Source organism: Macrobrachium rosenbergii, chromosome 19, assembly GCF_040412425.1.
Source record: "Macrobrachium rosenbergii isolate ZJJX-2024 chromosome 19, ASM4041242v1, whole genome shotgun sequence".
In the NCBI taxonomy this organism is placed as follows: domain Eukaryota; kingdom Metazoa; phylum Arthropoda; class Malacostraca; order Decapoda; family Palaemonidae; genus Macrobrachium; species Macrobrachium rosenbergii.
In genome coordinates, this window is record NC_089759.1 from 30,968,086 (window position 1) to 30,995,109 (window position 27,024).

The 27,024-nt window shown below is 37.3% G+C and overlaps 1 protein-coding gene across 12 annotated transcripts in view; it reads left to right on the forward strand.

Moving 5' to 3' along the window:
* Positions 1-27,024, forward strand: part of milt (trafficking kinesin-binding protein milt) — a 349,817-nt gene that overhangs the window by 239,782 nt on the left and 83,011 nt on the right. The window contains exon 1 of one of the 12 annotated variants that reach the window (XM_067121441.1): positions 25,144-25,190. The exons of the other annotated variants lie outside the window; for them this stretch is intronic. The gene's annotated coding sequence lies outside the window, so the exon portion shown is untranslated. Of the gene's footprint in view, positions 1-25,143; positions 25,191-27,024 lie in introns of those variants that run through there. 12 annotated transcript variants of the gene reach the window in all.

Genomic DNA, 27,024 nt, shown 5'->3' on the forward strand with positions numbered 1-27,024 from the left:
GCATGCTATCAGTATAGATTAAAGACTCTATCTATCTCTCTCTCTCTCTCTCTCTCTCTCTCTCTCTCTCTCTCTCTCTCTCTCTCTCTCTCTCTCTCTCTCTCGGAAGATCAAATATTCCCCCATACGTACAAAAAATCCCATCTTTTGTTACGGAGGGTACTTCCAGATACCACCGGTCATACCATAATGTGATGAATTTAAAGTTTTTTTTTTTCGTAAATCAGTATTTCAGCGTTTTGAGGGCATCTCTTCTTTCGGGCCTAAATATGTGATTGTGTTATGATTTCCTTTTTGTTTTAATGGAAAGTGATTGGAGAAACTGAAAATATGGCGCAAAAACTCTTTATGAACTGTTCATGAATTTTATCGAATTTTGTAATCGGAACTTGTGAGTAAAAGGATCTGTTGGCAGATATATAAAGTGTTTACTGTTTTTTTTTTATAAATATGTTTTATGGTTAAGTCCGCATTTGTTTTAAATGGATCTCTACGCAGTTATAAAAATGCACTTAAAATTATAAAGATTGGGATGCAAAAATTCCTGCCGCTTAATGATAGTCGACGGTGGCTTTTTTTTGGAATTGATAAGAGTTTATGGGAGTGGTTTGGCCACGTTTTTATTCTGATTATTTGGTTGGTAAGGACGTGTAATGGAGCCTTATCTTCAAGAATATTTTCTTGGTGATTATAATATGAATCACCAAGGTTAATATTCTTCAATATAAGGCTCCATTACACTGATATGGTGAAACTGTAAATATCTGTAAATATGAATCAACATAGCGTTCTGTAGTTGTTTTCATCTAGGTATTTTTTGGTAGTCCACTCGCTCTGCATTGTGTGATCTCAGCTGTTTGTGTTAAAAACTGTGTAATGAAACTTTTGTTACATTTTTGTTTCTATTGTTTGTTTCTTACCAACATCCATATCCCTTTCAGAATTGTTAAAAGTTGTTCCAAAGTGCCCTAACGTGTCAAAGATATCAAATTTTCTAATTCGTCACAAGTGATTTTCAAAACGGAGAAGTTTTTCGATTTTTTCGTCAAGAATGCAAACTGCTATGGCTGAGAGAGAGTCTCAGGACGAAGGCGAAACGGAAGGTACGTTAAAGGGTGACGACGTCAGATAGCATTAGTGGTGGCGTCCTTCGGCGAGAAGAAAGCAAACCGTTCTCGCCATTACAGAGGGAAAAACACCCATATGTCTATTTTTGGAAAACCTCTTACTGGCCGCCAGAGTTGAAAATTTAAGTGTTCTCAAAAGGCATCAGTAATAACTCTAATATTCGTTAAACAGAGAGACTATTAGTGTGTTCGTAGTAATTTGGCATAGTTGTAACAGGTATTACTCCATCCAAAGGGAGCACAACAGTGCCAAACTACAAAAGAGCATTGATTAAGCTACTGAAGAAGTGCATTGCGTTGTTGGTTTTTGTGATTTATATTTCATACCTTTTAAGCCTCTGCAGTCTATTGCACATAACTAAATCCAGCGATCCCAACGCCCTTAGCCGGTCTCTTCCTTGTCGAGAGAAGTGGCTGGTTTCGGGTTTTCTGGAGGGTTTAAGGGGTGGCCGCTGCCCCCGCCCCCCCTTAAAGAGGGCGTAGACACGCGCGCTTTCAGGCAGGCCAAGAATTGGAACGAGCGATTCCTAGAACAGCAGCAGGAGAATTACCAGATCTACCATCAAGATCACGAGGCTTACCTGCGCCCCCGGAATCTAGAGGCCTGCGACCATGAGGTCTACAGTCAAGAGCTCAGGACAGTTCTGAGAACAAGTCCTCTCAAACACTACAAGCACGTCCAAGATGAGTTCGAAAGTGGCCGAGCCTCGAGTTTAGATGACGATGAGGACGAGAACAGTAGTAAAGATGGAGAAGAACCGGGCGGTGCCATTCACGTTGATGATAAGGAACTAGAAGACGCCATTAAGAGGGATTTAAAGAGCAGGAGAACTGTTGGGGATGGCATATCTAGATCGTCGTCCTCAGCTGACGTGTACTATTCGGGATGTCAGCTGCGACAGGGAGAATTAATTGCTCAAGACCTGCAACGGTCTGTTGACCACCTCACGGATTCTGTTAAGAAACAAAGGGCGATACGGGAAGATCTCTACGACTCGCTCTTGAACGATGAGGAGGTTTTCACCCTGGAAGTGGAGGAAGGCCACGATGGGTCCACGGTGAAAACTAACTGGAATGTCAATCACAGATGTAACTGGGATGGAGAATTCCGGAGTCTCAAAGATGCTGAAGTGGTCGACGATGTCGACGTCGAAGGTAAGACCAGTAAAATGGGACATTTTTATGTTTTGTTTTCTCATTCTTTCCTTTTAGTAAGCTCTGAATGGTACTAAGTTATGCTAATAATTCATATGATTATTATTGTTTTTGACCTCCCATGACACCATAAGCACCAAATTAGCTGTCTACATGAATTAAAAGCTGCGGGCTTTGGAGAGCCATTCAGTGCTGGTTGTCGATATCATTAATAACGAAATCGATAATGAGAATTGAACAGGCTCGCAAGCGCCGTGCTTTACTGGTATTTTTAAAGTATTATTATTATTGTTATTATTATTATTATTATTATTATTATTATTATTATTATTATTATTATTATTATTATTATTATTATTATAACTAGCACTGTCAGCTAAAGTAGTAGTAATGGAAATAGAATTTTTATTTATAATTCATATTACTGGACAACCTAAGGCTTTGTGTTATTTGATATTAAACTGTGTAATTTATTTAATAAAAAAAAACAATTAAAACACAATAACGATGAAAGAAGTCAAAGATCTCAGTTATGCATGTTTTTCTAATTAAGTGGGACGACATGGACAGGGAAATTTAATTGAGGGATAACCTTCCTTTCCTTCCCTCGAGGTTTATTCCCCAATTTTCCTCCCTCTGACTTCTTCCTCATTATCTTTAGCCTTGTCCTATATCCCTTTTATCTGATTCCGTGCCTCACGAAATGCTTGTGGGGTGAGAAGGGCGTGGGGGTGGGAGGGGTGAGGGGGAGTGGCCCGGGAGTGCACTGACCTGATCAGGTGTTCCCTGGATGTAGGGGAGAGCTAAGTTCATGGAATTAGGTGTTTTTTTTTTTTTTTTAGTCCTTGATGCAGCTTGACTTCATTTCTGAAACTACTAATGAACTTTTATCATTACTAAGAGAGAGAGAGAGAGAGAGAGAGAGAGAGAGAGAGAGAGAGAGAGAGAGAGAGAGAGAGAGAGAGAGGGAATCAACCAGTATTTTTGTAAAATCAGTAAAGAAAATGCCGTCATTTTGGTTGGCCTAGTTGATGATGTGTCGCCTGCGCTGCATTGATTGATAAATATGAATTTTTATAAATTTATTTTCAGTTGAATAAATCATATGGATGAAATATAAAGAAACAAACGACGCCTGGGAATTAATATTTCTTGACCCAGTTATTAAACAATATATTATACAGTTACGTCATATTTTATGACATAATTAAGAAACTCCTTTATAGGAAAACATTTTGAATCGAAAGGAAGAATTCATTCTTGAATAATGACCCGTGTTGACCCATATTCTTTCTCCACGCATACTAATTAAAAGAAAAGAACCTATTTGTTAGCCCACATTACTCTTATTTACTTATTCTTAGTGCCATAGGTAGTAACTTTTTTTTTTTTTTTGGGGTCCAGTTCTTATTGTTTTGGGGGATGGAGTGAGCTGGGGACTTTTTGTGAATTGGTGGAGCAAAAGAGAGAATAGTTATTAGATGTTAATGGTTAATGGTCTTTGTTGATTTGTTTAGTAAAACTATTAATTTCTCGAATTGATTTGAATGCTTGAGAGAGTTTCTACAACGATTTTTTTTGGGAGGTCTCTTTTTGTGTGTGTTTGCGTTTTATGTAGTCTTGTATCAAGTCAATTAACTCTCTCTCTCTCTCTCTCTCTCTCTCTCTCTCTCTCTCTCTCTCTCTCTCTCTCTCTCTCTGAGATATTTAATACAATATGTGTTGTTTCCTTTCTTTTCATTATTTCTCTTAAAGTCATTTCTTTTATTTTAATTGCCTCTATTTGTAATTTCGTGGCTATCAGCAGTAATGCGAAGAAGCAAATCAGTACAACTGAACAGTGCCATGTTAAATGAGTTTGAATATATATATATATATATATATATATATATATATATATATATATATATATATATATATATATATATATATATATATATATATCAGCGAATTCGAACTCTGTTTACTGTTTACTGTTAAGGTATGAATAACTTCATAAATAATTATTTATATCCAGCTGTAAGAGGAAATCAACTTTTTATTGCAACGATTTATTTTAGGCCTACCGTAGTGAATGTCAGTTGGATTCGACTGAGTGAAGTAAACCACTGTTCTCTGAAGGATTTCTTTTATTAAATTCTATTCTCTTTCACGTTTAACTTTTATTAGACCGGTATGTCATTGAATGTTTTGGAAAATATCTCCATATACATTTTAAAGCCTTTTAAATTATTTTTGAAAAAGTCTTTTAGCGCTTGCCTTGATTAAGTTCGCACAATCGTTCTTTGTCTTATTTTTTTTTTCGTAAAATACACTTAACATCTGGTTACTTAATTACTAAGCCCTGTAAAACAGGCCTGATTAAGGAACGCCTATATAACATCTGGCTGGTTAATTTTGTTTGAGTAACGTTTCGCCAGCTGTCACGTGTCTACACAGGCCCGGTTTCATTTATTGCAGACGTACTTCCTGATACATCAACGAGATTATCGATTTCTATTGGAGTTAAAGTAATGAGCTCTCACCGAATGCTTGTGTTTATATTCAACGGAGATGATATTAGCTACGCCACCATTGGCACTCCCCGTGCATGTTATAGATTATTGATGAGCTAATATACTCTTCATCAGAGTTGCCTCGTGACCCTTTTTTGTGAACTGTGGTTTTCATATAATTTCGTCTAGTAATAGAATTGTGTAAATTGCTTGTATTTAGCGTTTCTTCATTCTTTGTGCATACCGGCTGCATTATAAACAACGGGCTGCTTTTGTACTGCTTATGATGCTGGTAAAGCCATATATATTTCATATTCTTTTTTGATGATATTGTTTAAAATACACATTACACTTTTTACTCTTAGTTTTTGTTTAATGGCATTTGGATGCTGTGCCAGTTTTCCGGTTCTGTTACTGATTTATCTTACCGTATTATTTGGAAACGAGGTAGATGTAATACGCTGTTATAATTCATTATATGGAAAGGCGTCCACTCTCATGGTCACAAATGTCAACTCGGATGTATTTTTGTTTTGACTATTCCGTGTTTCAAATGAATTTGCTGTGCTGACTAGGTTAATTGTCTTTATTGCCACGAGCGATCATTTTTCATTTTGATAATTATGCGAACGCTTGCATTTATTTACGTATGTATAACGTGTGTACATACCGTTAAAAGTGACGGCATTGTAAGAGATAGTTGAGATACTAGGGACATTATGAGTCTTCCCAAACATCCAACAAGGGCCCCTTTTATTCTCTCTCTCTCTCTCTCTCTCTCTCTCTCTCTCTCTCTCTCTCTATATATATATATATATATATATATATATATATATATATATATATATATATATATTTATATATATATATATATATATATATATATATATATATATATATATATATATATATATATATATATATATATGTGAGTGTGTGTGTAGATAAATAGATAGATGATAGACAGATAGAAACCAGTACTCAGAAACTGACTCCGTCCAGGGCGACGCGATGGAAGTCTAAACGCACTTATTACCCGCAGACTATTTTTGGTTGCGTAGAAAATATTTCAGGCTCTAATTGCGATTTATTACGTATGTGAATATTTGTCTTCTTGGTATCAGATAGGCCAAAAAATAATTTTTTGTATGTTTAAAATGCCCTTCAGATTCCTGAGTGGACTGGCCGTACTACAAAGGCCAGTGCAAACAGAGCGGGTAAGAAAAGAGAATAATAATTTTCCAGTGAATGAGTCATCTTTATGGTTTAGTAGGCTATTTTATTACAGGCGTATCTTATTGCTGCCATAGAACGTTTCGACCAAGATCTGGGTTCGACCATTGTTATTGCAATGCTCTAACAAGGGTGAAAAGAATTCTTTAGAGCTTGGTTAGAACATTGCAGTAAAAATGTTCTTTAGACCGTGTTCCAAGAGGAATTTTTTTTTATTATAGCAAAATTATTGTTTATTAACAAGTTGTTAAAGGTTTTTTGAACAGAATTTTGTATTGCAATAAACGCCATAACCTCTCAGTTGCATATCTTAATGTTTATGATATACGCCACATATTGCGTCCAAAATGAGCAATTTCATTATAGTAATTTAATTCCAGGGTTGAATTTAAAAGCGCATGGAAGTTTTTCCCCGAATGCGCTCGCGTGCTGGCAAAACTTCTTCCCCTGACCAACCGGACGGGAGTTGGCGAAGTGGGTCGCTTAAAGTGGCAAGAGAGCTTTGGCAGGTGCAGTATAGGTATGACCCCGGGCCCATTCCAGGGTTTGGGAGTCAGGGGAGAGGGTCGGAAGATCATGGACCATTCCAAGGATTGGGAGAGTGTGGTGGGGTCGGGGGGAGGGGTGTAGGTTCTTCTCTTCGACCAGTGTAGCCTCTTCTTCGCAGTCGCTTCTCATTCCAAAAAAAATTTCTCCATTCTCGCTGTCAGTTCAGATATCGCCGGCGTTCTTTGGTGTCGTTTGATGAAATATTTTTTCTTCTTCTCTTATTGTTGTTAGATATTTGTCTCTCTCGTAGCACGTGTCTCAGCCGAGCAGATATGTGTTCGTTCCACGAATCAGGAAATAAGCGTAAGGGCCAGTCCCCCCAAAAAAAAAAAAATCCAGTATGTCTTTCTTGACCTAAGCAATCATTTAGGTCTCAAGTTGTTAGATGGCTGCTATGAGTCGTTAGCTTTGGTATAGAGAGAGAGAGAGAGAGAGAGAGAGAGAGAGAGAGAGAGAGAGAATAACTGACGTTAAAATGTATACCATCTTCTTTTGAAAGCAAGTGTCTGGACTAGTTAAAGCTAAACCATTCATGAGTTTCATAAGAGATTTTTCCACTCTCTCTCTCTCTCTCTCTCTCTCTCTCTCTCTCTCTCTCTCTCTCTCTCTCTCTCTCTCTCGGCATGCCTGTTGCATAGGCGAGAAACGAAAGCCTTCAGGCATGTTGAAGCGCGATTGTCGGTCGGTATGACTTGTGTTTATTCTTGTTGTAACTGTCTATGCTTGTGTTTTTTTTTTTTTTTTTAGTGCTCAAAATTTCATGATGACGCAGCTGTGCTCTTGAGTGTTAAATTCCTATTTAGCTAATTATGTTGAGTGAAGTCTTGGTATTTAAAGGTTATGACAGTTAGTTGAGAGAGAGAAATCGTGAGAATTTAGATGTATGCGGTTAGCTCCCTTTACTGTCAACATTTTTTATTCCTTGAATTTTCATGTCTGGCGGTAGTTCTTGAGAACGTTACATCAGATGACCTTGAAAAGGTGTGCATGTTTACATTTGCATTGCTTGTTTGTAGGCTTTGCATTCTTTAATTCTCAGGTAACATGTACTGCTTTTTTTATGTGACACATTTAGACCTGTAATTTTTATAAATGTCTGGTTTTGTTTACTTATATAGTAGTAAACTGTTGCATCTTTCTAGTTCCCTGGCTTCGCTTGGTTTAATGTATGCATAGTGGAAGTACCTGAAAGCTTAAACGTTCTCAGCAGTTATACAACGTGATTATTTAAAGAGGCTGTCTTCACTGGAGAGGACAGATCCATTGACTTTACTGTAATAGTCTTGCTTTGGTGGAGACAGTTTCTGACTTATTGAGTGCGCCTTGGCTAGCGATACAGAACATACATTTATACTAACATACGTACTTCAGAAAGTGTTTATATACGTATATATCAGTATGTATATATATATATATATATATATAAAGTGTTTATATACGTATATATATTTGCATATGGTCTGTAAGATTTAAGAATATCTGTAATTTTACATTCATGGAGCAATATTACTCAGAAGCCAGGTTCCTTTTATTCAGGTCGCTGGTTGAAGGTCTCCCTGTATGACTGTTATTTAAGTCGAATTCGGCCATGAACGAACTAACTTTACCATATATCCTCTTGTATTGAACTTTGTTGAGGGTCTGTTGATTTATTTATTCGGGGGTTTTGATAGTTAGCTGGGATAGGTATGCGCCATCCCACTGCATAGGCTGCACTTATTATTATCAATGTGTAGTATTACTTCATTCCCAGTACATTAACTTGCAGAGCATGAAACATTCCTGAGCGGAATATTCGATGGAATAATTTTTTTTTTGTGGCACTCGAAATTCTTGAATGATATCACCAACGGAATTGTTGTCTTGTGACGAGTAACTGTCGATTGTAAAGGGGAATAACTTGGAATATTAGAAGCTGGTGGTTTTTATATGTATTTGGGAGTAAATATAATAGATGACGGTACAATGAGAAAGAGGCGAGTCACAGAACTGGTGAAGGAAGGAAGGTAGCAGAGGGTTTGCAAAAGAGTGGGAAAACACTTGCAATGCTTATGGAGGGTCAGGTGGGAATTGTTGAATTAACTTTTCTTTACTGAAGTGAAATGTGGTTGTTGAATGGGAATATATGTAAAAAGTTTAAAGCTGCTCGTGATGAACCTCGTGCGTATTATACGTCATAAAAGAATTGAGAGGGAAAGGTGGAGATAATTAGAAATAGTAAAAAGAATATCATTGAAGAAAGGTTGGTTCATATTGTCTTGAGATGGTTTAGTCATGTGGGAAGAATGAATGACGGTATGTTGGAGAAAAGTGTAGAATTAGCAAATTTTGGAGAGCTAGAAAGGTCTGAGTAGATGGCATGGAGAGAGAGAAAGGGAAGAGCCTCAATTTGCAGCCAGGAGGCAGTGCGTGCCAAACAAGAGACGATTGTCCCTTTGTAGTAGGGGATTCAATGGGCCAACTGGTGAACTTTCTTTGTGATTGTATAGAATGGCTAATGTTGTGGAAGTGTTCAACTCTTTGAGGTAATTTTCTCAGTTACCCTAAAAATAATGTAATTTTGTTGTATGCCAGTTGCTGTGTATTTAGATCCCAAGGTCATCGTGAAATCTGCATCGCTCAGTTCATTTTCGTAAAAGAATAGCGGGAAAGTCCGTGTGTTTGCAAATTGCTTTTCGTTCAACAAGTTCCGCAAGTTTTGATGAAATTGCCATGTTATATGGTCAGTGGGTTGAGGGGGGGGCGGCGCCCTCTTTCCTCACTCCTTCCACTCTCTTCCTCCACAATGTCGTCTTCTCGATCAATACTGCTCACGGCCACCACCACTACCACTACTACCATAACCACTACCATTAGCTGAGTCACTTCTATCACCACGATTTATCAAGACGTGATCAATTTGCAAAAATTCTCTGAAGTGAGAAACGGAACACGTGAAAATCTTCGCTGATCAAAGGTATTGCTGGAACGAGGCACAACTGGTGAAGGGGTGCAACAATCAATTTTTTTTAACTGGATTTCTAGAGACAGTTGAAGCACAAAATGGACCCGGTGCTGCTATTGCCACTGGCCTTGGAAAGGCATACTGGAAAGTCCATTTTATATTCAGTGAAAGTCAAAAAGGTCACCGTGACAAAAGCTGTCGTCCTGTGATGTACCTACCTCTCCTGTTGTGTGAATATTGATTTCAAAATAATCCTTTAAAACTAAATTTAATTATGTAAATGTAGCATGAAAACCATAGTTGAGTTCGAAAGGACAAGAGGTTAGGGAATGGTAATTTGCGCCGCCTTTTCACTTTTGAATCGCTCGTGTATGTATATTGTCATTTGTTTTGTCCCTGCAATAAATAGGATTGCTCAGTGTTTTATGGAAATGATGATTGATGAAAGATACAGCATAAGGCCTCAGGGTAACTCATAGTTATGACAGCTTGCTTAACACCAGAGTATTTGAAGACCAGCAGTCTATCGTCTTCCCCGAAAAGTTCCTTATCCTAATCCGATTCTCCCCCAAAATCTAATTACTTGCTGACAGTCGCGGAACCCACTTTTGGTAAAACTTTTCGTAAAAATCCGCACTTTATATTTTGCGTAATCCTGTTAACAAACAAGAGGGGAGCAAACCGGACCAATTCCTAGCCCCCTAGTCGTAGCAATGTTTACTTTTTAGGAATCTGGAGTTTTCGAATTTTGATTCGTTATCGTGGCTGTGTAATTTGCAAAGACAAAAGCTAAATGTAGCGCTCATCGATGGCATATTTTTCTGTATTTCTTTTAACGGCGTAGAAATCGTTCTGATGCAAATATATAACAATAAAGATAAACACGTAAAACTCATTATTCGACTGAGATTAACATACCTTCTGGATAATTTCCCCTTACGTAAAGGCGTTACGTCATCCTTTCTGGCAGGTACGGCGGATACGACAGATGTCGATCGAGCGAAACCAGGCGATGGCTTTTGGGGGGGGGGGATCCCCGGTTATGTCGGGTCCCTCCCAGAGGGTAACCTTTACACGGCTAATCTGGATTTTGGTTAATCGATAGCAACTGAGACCTTGGGTACTGTGCAACACTTAACTTTTGTTCGATAGATATTTTTGGATCAGCAGCCATCCTGCTTCAAGTTTAATTCCGAAGTAGTGTAGCATTTTATTTTCAGGCCTTGTGGGGTTTCTATTATCTTTTTTTGTGTGTGTGTGTGTGTGCGCGCGCGTGCGCGCCCGTTTCAGTTTCTGGAGTCGTGACAGTCGTTGCGGTGTTTCACGTGGCTACACATTCATCTAATATTCTCCTGTAGGTATGCCATGAAGGAGTGCCAATATTGATTAGACCTTAATGTTGCTCTCATCACCATGGCATTCAGGCGTGGCGCTCCTTATGCTTTTCCTTGGGAGCTCTTCTTAGTACACGAGCCTTCTTATTTTTATCTTCTTGTTGCAGTCCTTCGCTTTAGTTACTGAAGGAGTAGTGTGTTTGTTGTGTAGGGTAATAATTTTTAACTCTATAATTGTCTAAAGGTTTTAAGGTTGTATTTTTCATTTTAAATAATTAACTTTATAGGTCATTGACTTGATAATTGACTTTTGTTGTGATAGGGTTGGAAGGACGTTTTCATGGTACTAATGTGTGGATTGTCTCATTGTTCTTAAAATGGAACGGTACTGGTTATACTGTAATATAAAATATATTTTTGAACGTGTTTGAAAGGTGCTGGTACGATGTTAGGCCATTTCATGTTACAGCTCTGCTATAGCGAAATTAGCGAGCAGTATTATATTTTTCTTTATGGCAGTCAGTTTACACTGAATTTTAGTTTTCTGTTAAAGAAAACTATTGAGATGGCTATTTGTCTGTCCGTCCGCACTTTTTCTGTCTTCCGTTAGATCTTAAAAAATACTGAGGCTAGAGGGTTGCAAATTGGTATGTTGGTCATCCAGTCTCCAATCATCAAACGTATCAAATTGCAACCCTCTAGCCTCGGTAGTTTTTATTTTATTTAAGGTTAAAGTTAGGCATGATCGTGCGTCTGGCACCGCTATAGGTATCAACAACACAGGCCACCACCGGACCGTGGCTGAAAGTTTCATAGGCCGTGGCTGAGAGTTTCATACAGTATTATACGCTGTACAGAAAACTCGATTGCGCCGAAGTTTCTTCGGCGCATGTTTTACTTGTTTCCCGCAGAAAATAACCAGAATAAAAATAATTTATGTTTTAGCCAGCCCCGTAAGCTAATGTATTTTGCTGACTCACGATAGTTTGGTTTTAAAGCTTCATGCAAACAAACTCATTTGAATCCTGACACGAATATCAGAAGAGGTCGTTTAAGTACCAGAAATCAGAAGCAAGTGTGTCATGAGACAGGTAACATGGGTAAACCTTATATTTCTGCTGATCCTGCTTCTATTGTCGTGAGCGCTGGAAGATGTAGAAAGAAGATAGGTGAGTAAGGTATTTATACAGTACAGACGGGTGGAGAGTGCCGACTTTGACGGGATTACAAAGCAAGTCGTTATTCTCCAGATGTAGGTTATATACGCTATATTCTCACCTACTCCCTTTCCACATTCATCAGTGCCCAAAGCTGGAGTAATAGAAGTATTTTTACTGTAATATATGGTTTCCCCACTTTCGTTTCTTTTTCTCAGCTTTTAAATTCGTAGAACGCTGTTAGATTAAAGCAAGAAAACATTCATGTCATAAACGTTACTAAGACGTTTACATACATGATTTTATAGGGAAGCATTTATGCTGTGATATTTTTACTCCAGTTTTTTTCTTTTTTTTATCGATGAACCTTAGGGAAGTTACTCGCTTTACGAGCACTTCAGACTTCTGGTGTTAATTTGGAGTAAGTCCAGAGGTTGATGAAGCTTGGATTGGGAAAAAAAGATTTTTTTTAATCAATAGGCTTGTTACAGTATACACCGAAGAAACTGAATTTAAAGTTTCATTAATTATATGCTGACTCTCCAAGTTACCTTTGCCAGGAACTTATGTCCTTAACTTTCTTTATGCCCTTAACCTGCCCAAAAAAAAAAAAAAAAAAAAATTAAAAGTGAATTTTGTTTGAGTCGTCGTCCCCCACCTAAGATATGAACAAGTGTTCTCATTCCTCATAATGTCACTCAGGCATTTCTTCCCTTTTTGCTGACTGTCAACATCATGGAATATCCTGGAACCTCACTCTGTGCTCTGCGTGTTGTGGTACCGTTATTTTTGACATCCTGGTAATTACCAAATATTTTGTTGATTTATGAATGCGCTATAATTTCATTAATTGATATTTATGGTAGAAATGTACGTGTACATACATCTTATCCCATTGTATCAGGAAAACGAAAAGTTGACACGTTCATTGTGTGACTTATATTTCCACGTAACTGGCGATTGTCACCAAGAGATTTCAAAGTGTTTAATGCTAAAGGAAAAGTAGTCAAGCGGTCTAGATGTTGTCTGATTTCGTAAGAAAAATAGATGTTGTTTGTGAGGCTGTCGATCGATGCCTTATTACCATATTTAATTATTATTATTATTTTTTTGGGGATAGTACAGACAATTCCTCGGGAAATTCTATTATGTCCCGAGTCGATGAGAGGTCTGTTTATCAAAATTGACCTAGATTAGAGGAATCGGGAAAGAGTAAGGTGGAAAACTAAATAATTCTATACATACAGTAATAGTCTCTCTCTCTCTCTCTCTCTCTCTCTCTCTCTCTCTCTCTCTCTCTCTCTCTCTCTCTCTCTCTCTCTACTGCTTTTTCGCCTGCGACTGCTAGCTCAGGTCTGGTTCATGTGTCAGGGAAGAACAGACTCAGGTAAACTTTTACTTTCCTACGGCCCCTCCTCCCAGGGCTTTGGGTTACTCGTTACAAATCCAACTTCCACACTAGTTTACTCATGAAAAGCTTACTGACAACGCATGCGTGATCATTGATTTTGGGGTTACGAGGAAGTAAAGTTGCAATGGATTTTGCTTTCAACTCTTCTCTTTTTGTCATAACTAGTCTTCGCAGTGGACTGGTACCTTCTCGGCTACAACCGAAGGATCTGTGTTCGATCCTTGAGCCGTTTGAGGAAAGGAATGGTATGGTGACGTTGCGGTGCTTGGGTGGAGAGAGAAAAAATTAACTTAGGTGGGTGGACAGTGCTGTGTCAAAACATCATTTCACGATTAAAAATAGGAGTGGCGTTGATAAGGTAATCTTGATCCCACTTGAGTATCTCTCTCTCTCTCTCTCTCTCTCTCTCTCTCTCTCTCTCTCTCTCTCTCTCTCACACACACACACACACACACACACACACACACCACACTTTACCTTCAGGTTTCATTCCTGACATAAAAAAATGAAATCTTTATAGTTCTTGAGCGATTGCCGGCTGAGGCTCCTCCCCGAGGCGGAACTCGAGCGCTTAAGCTTATGGCGTTTCTTTGTCACTTTTTTTTTTTATTCCACTAAGGTTTCTTTAGGCTTAGGGAGTGTTACCACTAAGACTACATCATATTAGAAAACGAAGCATCGTGGACAGTCAATGATGTAGGAAACTTGTGAACCTCTAAATAGATTCGTGATTATTTCTCCAAATGTATAATTGAATTATTTCTAGTAATTATTCAAGTTTGGGGTTACTGGAAGATATAAATGGATAATCTGTTCCATGGTTAAATTTACGATTTCGCTGCATTATATATTTTAATTTTGTCTTAATTGGGTTGGGCAAACCTCGTACCCTTATCGTGGCCCATGCCGAAAGAGTAAGTGAAAATGAAGGAAGAGTGGTACTTTTTACCAAAAGAGGGTCACACCTAACGTTGAAAAAGGATACAAATCAGGAAAAACAAATTTATGAGTGTTTTCCATGGGGATGATGAGGGCAGTATCAGCATAATGGCATATTCACTCTAAATTCCAAAGGAAAAATGTTTCTGTTGAGTGCATGGAAAACTAAATATAGGTTGGGGCATTAAAAATAGCTCTCCGTTTGAGCCGCTTCCAGATTGGCATTCTGTTAGGATAATGGAATTAACTGTCAGAGAGATTTGCATAGTGATAAAGCAGCCCATCTCGTCGATTGAAGGATTTGAGACACGCCCAGGATTGGGAGGGAGGAAGAAATTTCCCGATGGGTTCACGCATACAGGTATTTCTGATAGAAGTCGGGTGTAGTTCATGAAATTTCTCTCTCTCTCTCTCTCTCTCTCTCTCTCTCTCTCTCTCTCTCTCTCTCTCTCTCTCATTTCAAGACTAACTAATATAATGTTATGCAGTCTTGTTCAAGTTGCCATTCATTCATACCTTAAATTAGACGTGTTAACAGTACTGAGGACACTGTAGAATTCCATTTCAGTTTGTTCAAATTTTTTTTTTATATTTTAAAGGTTACCTTTATCTGCAAATTGCGTAGTTTAAAAAAAATGTTCTCAGATTACATTTCCTTATCAGTGACTAATCCACTTCCTGTGCACGATACTTTACCATAATTTCAACGCGTTTTTGAGGCCAGATGAATGTTCTTCGAGGATGTTTGGCATTTTTATTTCCTTTCTTCCCGGAACTTGAGGAACAAACAAAAAACTTGACAAGTAAAATAGAACTCTTTGGTGTCAGTGAGAACCAGCGGAAACTGGTCAGATTGAGTGTCCGCCATCGGAAGTAGGTCTAGCGTGACTCGACCAATATAAACTACATTAGTCGTATCTCCTTTCTACCTTTGAAGCGCTATGCATTCAATTAGCAAAATTTGTATCTTAAAGTTTTATAAAGGTACATTTGCAAAATAATCTTTTGGATTCGTGAAGCAATGGCAGTATTGTTGTTATCTTTATAAAAATAACAGTAGCTGTATTGTTTTTTCTTTATAAAAATAACAACAGCTGTATTGTTTTTTTTCTTCATAAACATACAGTAGTAAAGTAGTCTTTTACTCTCTAGTATTAATGGCAGTATCGTCTATTTCTTAGTTTTAAAAGCGCTTTTGCCTTCAGGTAGCAAAGACAACTTTGTATATTATCTTTTAAGCCTTAAATTTAGCATTATAAAAGTACATTGGCAAAGTAGTCCTTTACAGTGAAGTAGCAGAGAGCATCTTGACCACAAAAGTGTAAATGAAATTTGAGAGTCCCGGTGCAGGAACATCTCAGTCCACTTGACCTAGTTTTATAAGCAATGACATGTGGGTTCGATCGTGCCGAAAAAAGCGTTCATGCGGTAATGCATCAGTTGCTCGACTAATGTTATCTTTTAGTGTTCCGTTTATTCGGTGTGCGTGTTTACTCATCTGCTTGATTTAGCTGTAGTGTCCATTTGAGACGTGCAACGTAATGAATCCAGTTTTTCTAGACAAGGCTCATGGAAACCAAGAAATAAGAAGGAGAGGAGGGACCTGGGTGCCTGGGTGGTGGGGCAGTGGTGGCTTATTCATCTAGCACGCCATTGAGCTACCTCTTATGGCCTTGAAGGTTGTAAGATTCAGTGAAAAAAAAAAAACAGAAGCAGGAGAAAATCCCAAAGCGTTGGCAGCAGATGGGCAGAAAGAGCCGTAGAGCCCAGCAGCCCTCATTGTCCAAATTTATTGATCCTTCATTACATTCAGTTGTCATTCATTATGAGTCCCGTCCATCAAACTGTTGGACTGGACGTCATAGTGGCAATGAAAAGTCTCAAGACTAAAAACCTTCATTGAAAATACTAGATGTGTCTGAACGTGCTTTTTATATATTTACTAAAATTGTGATTTTTTTTTTTTCAGCGTTTAATTATTCCTGTCACATTTTTCGAATCTTTGGCCAAATTTTCTCAGTGAGTTCGGAGAACTCTCGGCAGTCATTTTGAACGTCTCATTTGGCTTAATGGTCTTTCTGGTTTTAATTGTCTTCCGTTCGACCCGGAAGGAACAAGGCACGTGGAATTTCTCGTGCATTGCTTTTTCTCGAGGCAATTTTTTCCTCGTTCGAGGTCTGCGGTTTGTCTTGGCCAAATTAGTTGTGTTTGGAACAGCGTAATATTTTTATTTTTTTATTTTTTTACTTGGGACATTTGCTAAGAATTCATTAAAAAGGATTATTAGTCTTTTGTTTTTCTGATATTTTTCCTAAAAATAATTTCTCTCTCTCTCTCTCTCTCTCTCTCTCTCTCTCTCTCTCTCTCTCTCTCTCTCTCTCTCTCTCTCTCTCTCTCTCTCACATATTGGCTGCTCTGTGAACAAGATCCCGGGGCTGGCATGATGTCAGCTTAATCATATACGATAACACAATTCTCTCTCTCTCTCTCTCTCTCTCTCTCTCTCTCTCTCTCTCTCTCTCTCTCTCTCTCATATTGGCTGCTCTGTGAACAAGATCCCGGGGCTGGCATGATGTCAGCTTAATCAAATACGATAACACAATTCTCTCTCTCTCTCTCTCTCTCTCTCTCTCTCTCTCTCTCTCTCTCTCTCTCTCTGCAGTCCTTTTTGCGGAGACCGCCGATCCACTGGTGGGTTTGAATAGCGTGCGATGGCCAAGCGTGGTCTTCCCCTCGATTCAATTCTCCCTCAGATTCTTTCTGTATTTTGTGCCATTGCTCAGACAACAATGTCTGTGCAGGAGGAGTTGATGGAACTGAAGGTGGAATTTCCCGCTTGGCCGAACTCAGTCATGATCACACGTCAAGATATTTCCGGTAGTTTTGTCGTTTGACTTTTCGCTCCGGTTGCAAAACTGGTTATTGTTGGAGAGTTGCAAATTAGATGTGAATATTTACCACTAAAATGTCCGTAGATCGGTGATAGCGTTAGTGAAAGTGACATTTACTTTAGGAAGATTAAAATTCGGTGACATTTGTGTCTGTTGTGTTTAATAACTGAAGGAATTTTTCAGTTATCTACCGTGGCAACGTTTACTATGAACAACATTTATATAGAAAAAAAATATATATATATATATATTATATTAGTTGAAATTTTTGTAAATTGATAAAAATATCTTACCACTTTTTAGTTTTGCTTATGTTTACAGTGAGCAAAGCTGAAACCAGGACAAATATTTTACTATTGAAAATAAGATTTTTAACTGGATATTTTTTTGTGAACTCATGCTTACTTTGGATAACATTGGATTTGATAGCATTTTAGTCTTCATTGCATTCCTATTCACCAGCAGAATCAGGACAGTTTTTTATGCTGGTTATTAAGTAAAACCATTATTTTAGAGGATTATCTTGTCTTTTTGGAAGTATGCATACAGTAAGTAACGTGACAAGTATAGGCATTTGAATAATTTATTGCGTTTAATAAGTAGAATAACTGAAATGTGTAAAGCATTAGTACCTGAAATAATAGTTTCACTGTCTTTGGCGATGATATTTACCATCGATCATTTACTGTACACGTCAGCAGATCAGAGAGTTTGAGGTACCACAAAATAAGTCACTTGATTAGTTTTCGGCTGAGATTCTACCAATGTTGAATAGCCTTTGAAAGAATTGTAAAATAGGCCTACTCTCATGTGTCCTACTTTCTAGTCTTCTTACGTTGGATTAACATAGTTTTGCCCATGACGAATCTTCAGGCTTCTATTTGAGTGAAGCTATGTGCATGTGAACCCAGTGTATCCAGCTCTGGAAATTGAGTTAAACGATAATGAATCATGTACTGCCCTCTCCGTGGGAGTGGAGTTGCTCAGTCAGTAGTACTATACTCCCAATGATGGTAAAAGTAAAGTTATGCATTTCACGACCCCTTTAATTCCAACTCCCACTATTCAAGATTTTAAAGTACGTGAACCAAGTATTTCCAACGCCGGCAAAACTGTAGTTAAATGTTTATGAACGGTATACTGTTTTGTGGTAACATGAATCCTGTACTTCCAACTTTGGAAATATTGGAGCTGACGCTTATGAACGATGTGCTCCCACCTCCAGTAAAAGTACGTAAACAATGTGCTCCATACTCTGGTAAAAATGGAATGGAGCGTTTGTGAACCCTGTATTTTTAACTCTGGACCTAGTTGAATGCCAAGAGAGTATTGCACTATGCGACATTTCTGGGGCATTGTGTTGCTTCAGTAAGTAATGATGTACTCTGTGCATTGATCAGAAGTAATTGATTTGGAATAACCATACTTCCCTGACACTGTATATGTATATATATATATTATATATATATATATATATATATATATATATATATATATATATATATATATATATATATATATAAACTTTATCACTTACACAATTGTTCTGTGCATTAATACAGTTACTGACAGGACCTCATTGAAATTGGATGGTGTCTAGCGGAGTTATTTATTCAAAAAAATTACAAGCTTTCCAGGACTAACAGTCTTCATTGCCAAGTATCCGTAGGTACTTGACAGTGAGGACTGTTATAGTCATGCAAAGCTTGTAATCTTTTTGAATAAATAACTCCGCTAGATACCATCCAGTTTCTGTGAGGTTCTGTGTAATATATATATATATATATATATATATATATATATATATATATATATATATATATATATATATATATATATATATATATATATATATATATATATATATGTGAATTTGGATCTCTGTCTTTTTTGGTGAACAGTATTTTTTAAAGCTTGTAGGTCAGAATAACTGTCGTATACACTTCAAAAATAGACTTATAAAACGACGTGCAACCATCTTGTGGAACGTGTGATTTCGGAGTCGTGATATATGTAAAACGAACTAGAGCGTTTATAATATTAACCGTGCTGCTTCAGAAATTATTGTAAGCTTCCTAATCTTTAGTGTAACTTTCATGATTATTCATTCTTCTTCTTTCAAGAGTAAAGGCCAATAAAACTGGCAAATACAATCGTTTTTGTTTGGTCTTCCAATTCCGCCAAACGCGAATCCAACGTAGAGAGACCGAGGAAGGTTATTCTTTAGATGCAAGTCACGCTTTCAGATTAAGAGTAATTACAGATGTAATTCATAGTTAATGGCAAGAATCATATTACTTCTAATATGTTTACGTGTTTTTGAGTTTAAATTTTCTCGCGAGCTGTAGTGTTCAAGTTTCTAGTTTTAGTGATACGAGCCGAGTGTGCTGTTGAAAAATCTATGTATACGTTGCACTTTACCCTATAGTAAAATTATAGACCCTCCCCCCCCCTTGCACAGCCAGACTAGACAGGAATGTCTGGCCGGGTCCTAGACGCCCAGGTTCTTAATCTCCTCTTGACCTTTTTCGTACGTTGCTACATGTTGATTTCCTGTTAATCCTCCCCGTTGATTACAGCAGGGGTATTCTGGACGTTATCGGCAAAGTCGTTTTCTCTTCATCATCCCGCTCGTTTTTCTTCTTTTTCCGATTATTGATTGGATTCTGTTTCTGATGGCAGCCTTCACCTTGTAAGGCCATCGATAAGTTCATGGTTGTTTATCCGGAACAGTCTTTCTCTCTTCCTGTTAGTGGGCAGATGATAGTCTCTCTCTCTCTCTCTCTCTCTCTCTCTCTCTCTCTCTCTCTCTCTCTCTCTCTCTCTCTCTCTCTCTCTCTCCGATTGTTTTAGTGGTGAGCAAGCAGTGTCATAATTTAAATGTTTATTTTTCTATTTGTGGATTTTTAATTTTATGAGTTCAGTTCGTCAGGTCTTATCTAAAAATGAACTTTTATTTTGTTATAGAGTTTGCGTAATTGTATAAATTTTATAGAATTTGAAGCTTACGTTTTGGACAAAGCGGAGAAATTCAGTTATTAATAGTCAGGTTCCTTACTATAAGGTGCAGGTTCATGCTACTTTAAACTACATAAATATTGATTGTCAATCATTAATATTCCACCCTAGAACTCTCTTTTTTCAAAGTATTATTTTCTTCGTTCTTTGTTTCATCTAACTCATAATCATAATGGACAGGCATTGAATCTTGATTGACGCTAGCATTGGACCCGTGAATGAGTAATCATGGTGTACCAGCTTAAATTATCTGCGAATTTGTCCTTTTTGATACTGGAGATGACCATCAGTTCTGAAAATTACTTGATAAAAAATGCTTTTTTTTTTTGCCCACCCAAAAGATGTCGGCTAAAAACGCAACAAGCAGGACTTAAGAAAATAAAGAAAGCCTTTTTAACAATATTTTACTGCATCTCCATCGCAAAACTCGTGAATTTATGCTTGAAGAGGTAGTTTGGCCTGTTAGAAATACATTGAACATGATTCGAAAGCTAATGCATAATGAAATTTTGTATGAAATTAATCTTATGGAAACAGTTCTTCATATAATTTATACTAACTTATAAGAATATTTTTTTAATGGAAATGATTGAGTGGTCGTGACAGTCATGCGTAAGTATTTCCCCGTCTGTAACGGTTGCCACGAAACTAATTGTAACACTAACATTCTACAACAAACTAATTGTAACACTAGCATTCTACAACAAACTAATTGTAACACTAGCATTCTACAACAAACTAATTGTAACACTAGCATTCTACAACAGACTAATTGTAACACTAGCATTCTACAACAAACTAATTGTAACACTAACATTCTACAACAAACTAATTGTAATACTAGCATTCTACAACAAACTAATTGTAACACTAGCATTCTACAACAGACTAATTGTAACACTAGCATTCTACAACAAACTAATTGTAACACTAGCATTCTACAACAAACTAATTGTAACACTAGCATTCTACAACAAACTAATTGTAACACTAGCATTCTACAACAAACTAATTGTAACACTAGCATTCTACAACAAACTAATTGTAACACTAACATTCTACAACAAACTAATTGTAACACTAGCATTCTACAACAAACTGATTGTAACACTAACATTCTACAACAAACTAATTGTAACACTAACATTCTACAACAAACTAATTGTAACACTAACACTCCGCAACATTCATGTGGTTCCTCTGAAGGTCACAAGGTATACATCACTTGGAATTTATGTCTTCTCCGGTCCTCCATGGACGACGGGTTTTTCCTTTTTTCTTATTTTTTATTTTTATTCTTTATGGGGGTTGTGGGTTTTTTCTTTTAGGTGGTTGTCAGGGGAGGGGAAGGGGTGATGAGGTATTGTCAGTAAGGATCATCAGTTGGTCTTATAACAAGTTTTACTGTATTTTTCCTTTTGTTTTCATTGTGAAGTATTTCATCCATTGTCTTTATTATGGGTGTTCATTTCCTCGAGTCCTTTCGTATATGTTCGTGTGGCTCTTGACCCGAGAGAGAGAGAGAGAGAGAGAGAGAGAGTTTTAAAGGGAGATATTTGTATAGCAAAGGCCAAAGGGATGTGCAATCGAATGTCCATTTTTAGCCCAGAACGAAGGAAAAAGAAAAAAATATGAAAAGACAGGAACAAAGTAAGATGGCTTAGCCACGGATGAAGCGATAGACCTGCCGCTACAAGATAGAACTGGGAAAACAGAGGCAGGAAGAAAATGACAAAGCTACACGGCTACAGGAACGAAAGAGCTTTAGACAAACAGTAAACTGAAACGCAGCATCTCAGGTGATTGATGTACAAGCTACTTTAAGTAGAGAATTTCTGATGCATCATTTTCATTTACACTCGTGCATTTTTGCGTTTCCTCAAGGTTATAATTAAATTCGTTTAACTCTGAAATGTTACCGTTGCTTTTTTTTCCTGGCTTTAATACGACATAAAACTCTGATTCTGTAACTTACGTCACTCCTTTTGTACCCAACTGGTGTAGAGCATCGCGTCTCCGTCACTAAAAGAGAATGTTACCGACATTTTTCCATTTATGGTGTGGTATGAAATATATGATGGGTGCTAGGATACGTAATATTTCACCGTAACATACTTTTTCACTCCTGTCGTAGCGTTCTCACGGAGAGCATCGTATCTCTCCCGGCAGAAGATGGTGAATGGGTCTTGAGTTTTACAAGATGAAACTGTAGGGCTTCGCTCTCCTTCTTGGCTGTGTCAGGCATTTGGTTCTTTTGTTTATTTTGCTTTTTACGTTTCTTATGGTTGTTTAATTTATTGCAGTTAGGTGATTTCACGAAGACAATTTGATTTCATGGAGATGCAAACAATTACCGAGGATTGGTAAAATGACGCCGGAGTGGAATACAAGACTTAAATCCTCGTGCCCCAGAAAAAGTTACATTTAGAATTTTGTTTCACCTTAAGAGTCCGATGACCAACTGTGTGCTTTTGGTTTTCCCTTTATGTAAGGTGATTTAACATAAATGCCCAAGACGTTAAAAGCTGCTTTCTTAATCTCTCTGTTACTTAAAAGCCGAACATAACCTTCGGGTCAGACACAAACCTCTGGGGCTTCTGCAAACGTACCTATGCATCTCACAACTAAACTGCTTTTCGGTTTTTTTTTTTTTTTTTTTTTTTGTAGATGCAGACATTAAGATTCCTGTTTTGGATTCAGATTATGGATGATTATACGTGTATGTGTGGTGTGTATGTATCACTTGAATGCTTCTTAACCAGCTTCATGCATTGTTTTTACTTATATTTTTCGTGTAGATGCAAGCTTTATTATAGTAGCGGGAATTTTGTTTTGAAAAATTTGCAGTATCCGAGATACCGCCCTCTCTCTCTCTCTCTCTCTCTCTCTCTCTCTCTCTCTCTCTCTCTCTCTCTCTCTCTCTCTCTCTCTCTCTCTCTCTCACCCCACCAGTGGCACATGTTCTCTGTCAAATAACACGCTAGTTGGAGTTCCTGGTATTGTTAGCTTTGAATTGTTGTGATGGGAAAGCGACCATTGCATTTCTTGTTGGCCAAAACTTTCCTTTTGTCGTTGTTTTCAATTTTTAGAATAAGATTCCAGTCAGAGCACCTATAATAAATCTCCAGAACTAGTTCAGGCCTTCCGATAAGGACTGTAGCAAAACATTTATTTGAAATTAAAATTTGGCAATTTATTGGAAGATCTAGAGAAGTTAGCATATTCGTGAGACAGGATGCCATTCGTAGCGGAGGTGCTTTAGAAAAATACTGGAAATGGAATGACCGAAATTGTTGCTTTTTGACAATTTACATGACTGTTTGGAGTTACGGGAAAGTTTTTGTGGATTCTAGTTAGATTTTCTTTTCAATTAAATTTTAAAATATACTACAACCTTCATAGTTTTGAAAAATGGTTAACCGTATGAGTTGGTCACGAAATTGTGAAATTTATATTTATCTGCGGCAGGTTTCATCCTTGAACTGGTAGAAGGTGTACGAATGTTGTGGTTATTACTCTTTTATGGTTCTCAGAATCCACTGGAGCATATATGAGTTTTTTATGTGTTTTTGGGTGCGTGTGGGCTGAACAAGATTTTTGGAAACTTTCTGGATTTTTTATCTAAGGGTTGCAAAAGAAAGTTTTACCTCATATATTTTTTCTCCTTGTACTGCTTCCAGTCAACATAAACGTTTATTTAGAATAACGTAACATTCTCCTTTCACCCGGTGTCAAGTTAACTCTTGTTGTACATGTCTCTTTCTTTCTCAATAATTCCTGTTCATTATTGTTGACAAGGTCATTTTGTCTTTAAGACCCTCCAAACGCCTTTGTCGATTGTTGTCAGGATGATTGCTAAAGCCATAACAGAATAACAATCAGGACAGCTTCGACCTTCAAGGCTGGCTTCATCCTCCTCTGCTGATACGGTTTGTCTTGTGTGTCTTCCTGGTCACTGGACCGAAAACTCGATGGGCATTGCAAGAAATTCCTGAATGATGTTTCCTTACTCTGGTTTTCCGATCGGGCTGCCTGCGAGCTATTGTAGCATACGGATTTGCCTCAAAAGGAAGTGGTCTTGTAAAGGCTTCTTTCACAGAAGGCCATGTTGCCTGCCTCTTTGCGTCACACTGCATAATACTCACACACACACGTGCTTGCATATGCGCTGAGAATCCCAGAAAGTCACACGTTTTAAATAGTAACCATTACGCTTTCAGTATTTTTTTTTTAATATATACTGATTATTCAGTTGCTGTTAAGGTACGAAATTGTTATACTTTACTAACCCTTTAAAATGAAACTCGGTATACTTGCTGCCAGCTTTTAACAGTATCAACTGTTTTACCAAATATTTAATAACAATACAGAACTGTTGATGGCCTTGAATTTCACAAATATCGCAACCGGAACTACTTCATCCTCTTTACGCTAACATACTGAATAATTCATTTACAGAAAATGCAGTTTTATTTTTGCTGCTTCAGCTTATGTTATTTTCGTTATTTGTTCAACAGGAATTCAGGACCAATGATCATTTTATACTGTGCAGGGTGCTTAACCAGAATTTCGAGGTGTTCCCCCAAAAGTAAACATTATTCTGTTGGATATTTTTATAAAGATAAAGCAAACGCATTTAGTGATCTTTCATATGCTGTTATCATGTACTGTTGTTTTCAAGTGTTTAATAGTAATAAGGGACTCTTGGTTGCTGTATTTTTCAAGGTGTTCCTCCTCATGTTAACATTACTATATAGGATATTTATAATACCAATGTACACAGAATACACAGAGTAGACAGATCCCCCATACAAGCAGTTCCCCCCCTGTAAACACTGGGTTATATATAGATAGGTTGTACTAATTTTTACTTTATCTTTTTCAGGTAAGTGAACGCAGTTTCTCGTGTGATTTGCCTGAGTTTGTAGCCCTAAAAGGTAAGTGAAAGTGAAAGCTATGCACAAAAAGTCAGATCTTAGTCATTATAACGGTTTCACAGGTAAGTTGCTTTATATATATATATAAATATATATATATATATATATATATATATATATATATATATATATATATATATATATATATATACATATATATATATATATATTTATATATTTATATATATATATATATATATATATATATTTATATATACATATATATTTATATATATACACGAGTATATACATATACATACATATATATATATACATACATACACGGGTTTGTATGTATATGCATATACCCCCCCAGTATACATTAATATTACTCTGCGTAGGTACATATTTGTTTGATTTTTTGGGAGACGTATTGCAGTGGGTTATTTGGTGAGAGACTTAAGATTTTAGACTCTCTCTCTCTCTCTCTCTCTCTCTCTCTCTCTCTCTCTCTCTCTCTCTCTCTCTCTCTCTCTCTCCCAAGTCATCGTATAGTTTGATTTATCAAAGATATGTGTTTGAAGCATAAGGTCGTTTTCTCCTGGTGTGACCATCCCAGTATTTTTAAGAGCATTACCATGCTTCGTACCGCATATTTATGGCCTGTGGGATTGACCAGCCTTTTCAGGGCATGATTTTGCTGTAAAAGAAATATGCAAAGTATCCGTTTGTGTGAGCTGCCCTCATGAAAATGTCGATAGGTTTAAATTTATCACAGTTGTTTTTTTTTTTAAGAAAATCGTATGCACAGTTGAATAGATTCATTATTCAACATTATTCAGAGATCCATCAGATTTTTTCTGTTCAGTACTCCTTAAGAATCCTAACTACTTAGCAATGCGTCGAAATGCAAGGACTTCGTTATCGACTGCTACCTAAATAATCTATCGTCAAATGAAAAGTCTAAGGAGTCCGTGTATTCAAGCAACTATTCCAAAAGGAACAGTCACCAAATACTATTTTGGACTATTTTCACAGGTAAAGAGACATCTGTCATTGAATAGTATTTGAAATAATCTGCGGTACCGTTTATTGGGTAGTGTTCAACAATGACATTCGTAGATTTCCTACAGTTAAGTTTGTCCCTTTTCGACGGTATTATATATGTAGGTTATTCACTCATCCACTGATTTGTCGTATGGGAGAATTGATCTTTCATATGATTTTTTGCGGTGTATTTAGGGTAGATGTCTGATTTGAAATGACACTAGCGTTTTAGTCAAGAAGACATTTCTTCCATGCGATTTGAGCTACTCAAGAACGTTGAGTTGCTGCTTGCTTAGAAATTTGCTTTGCGTTGCTCTTCAGGTTAGCGAGATGCAGCGGTGTTGCTCATCGTAAATTATGTTTAATTTTATTAATGGTCAAAATTTCCTTAGTCCTCTGGTTGGTGAATATTAAATAACTTCCACTCCAGAAAGTTGGAGTTCCGTAGTTGACGACGATTGTGCCTAAAATGGCAAAGCTTGCAGACCCTTCAAGTGACGTCATGCTGACGTCATTGTACTAAGTATTGACTGCGTCGTCCTACAGTCATTGATCCACTAACATCTCCTGAAGTTATTTGTGGTCTACATAAATAATATATTCTTCCTTTTATTATCGGCTTTTATTTTAAATTTCACTCCATTTGTACAGCGTTTCCTTTCTTTTCTTCCCTTCGTCCCTGTTATAGCTCACTGGTCACCCTTACTTCGGTAGCCATCGTTCAAATCGCCCCGAGTCTAGTGTGCTTTGCAACTCTCAACTGTCCTAATTTTTCACGGTTTCTTGAACGCCCTAATTAGGTCCTTGAACGGCAAGATTCTTTTTTTTTCTATATTAGTTCATTCCC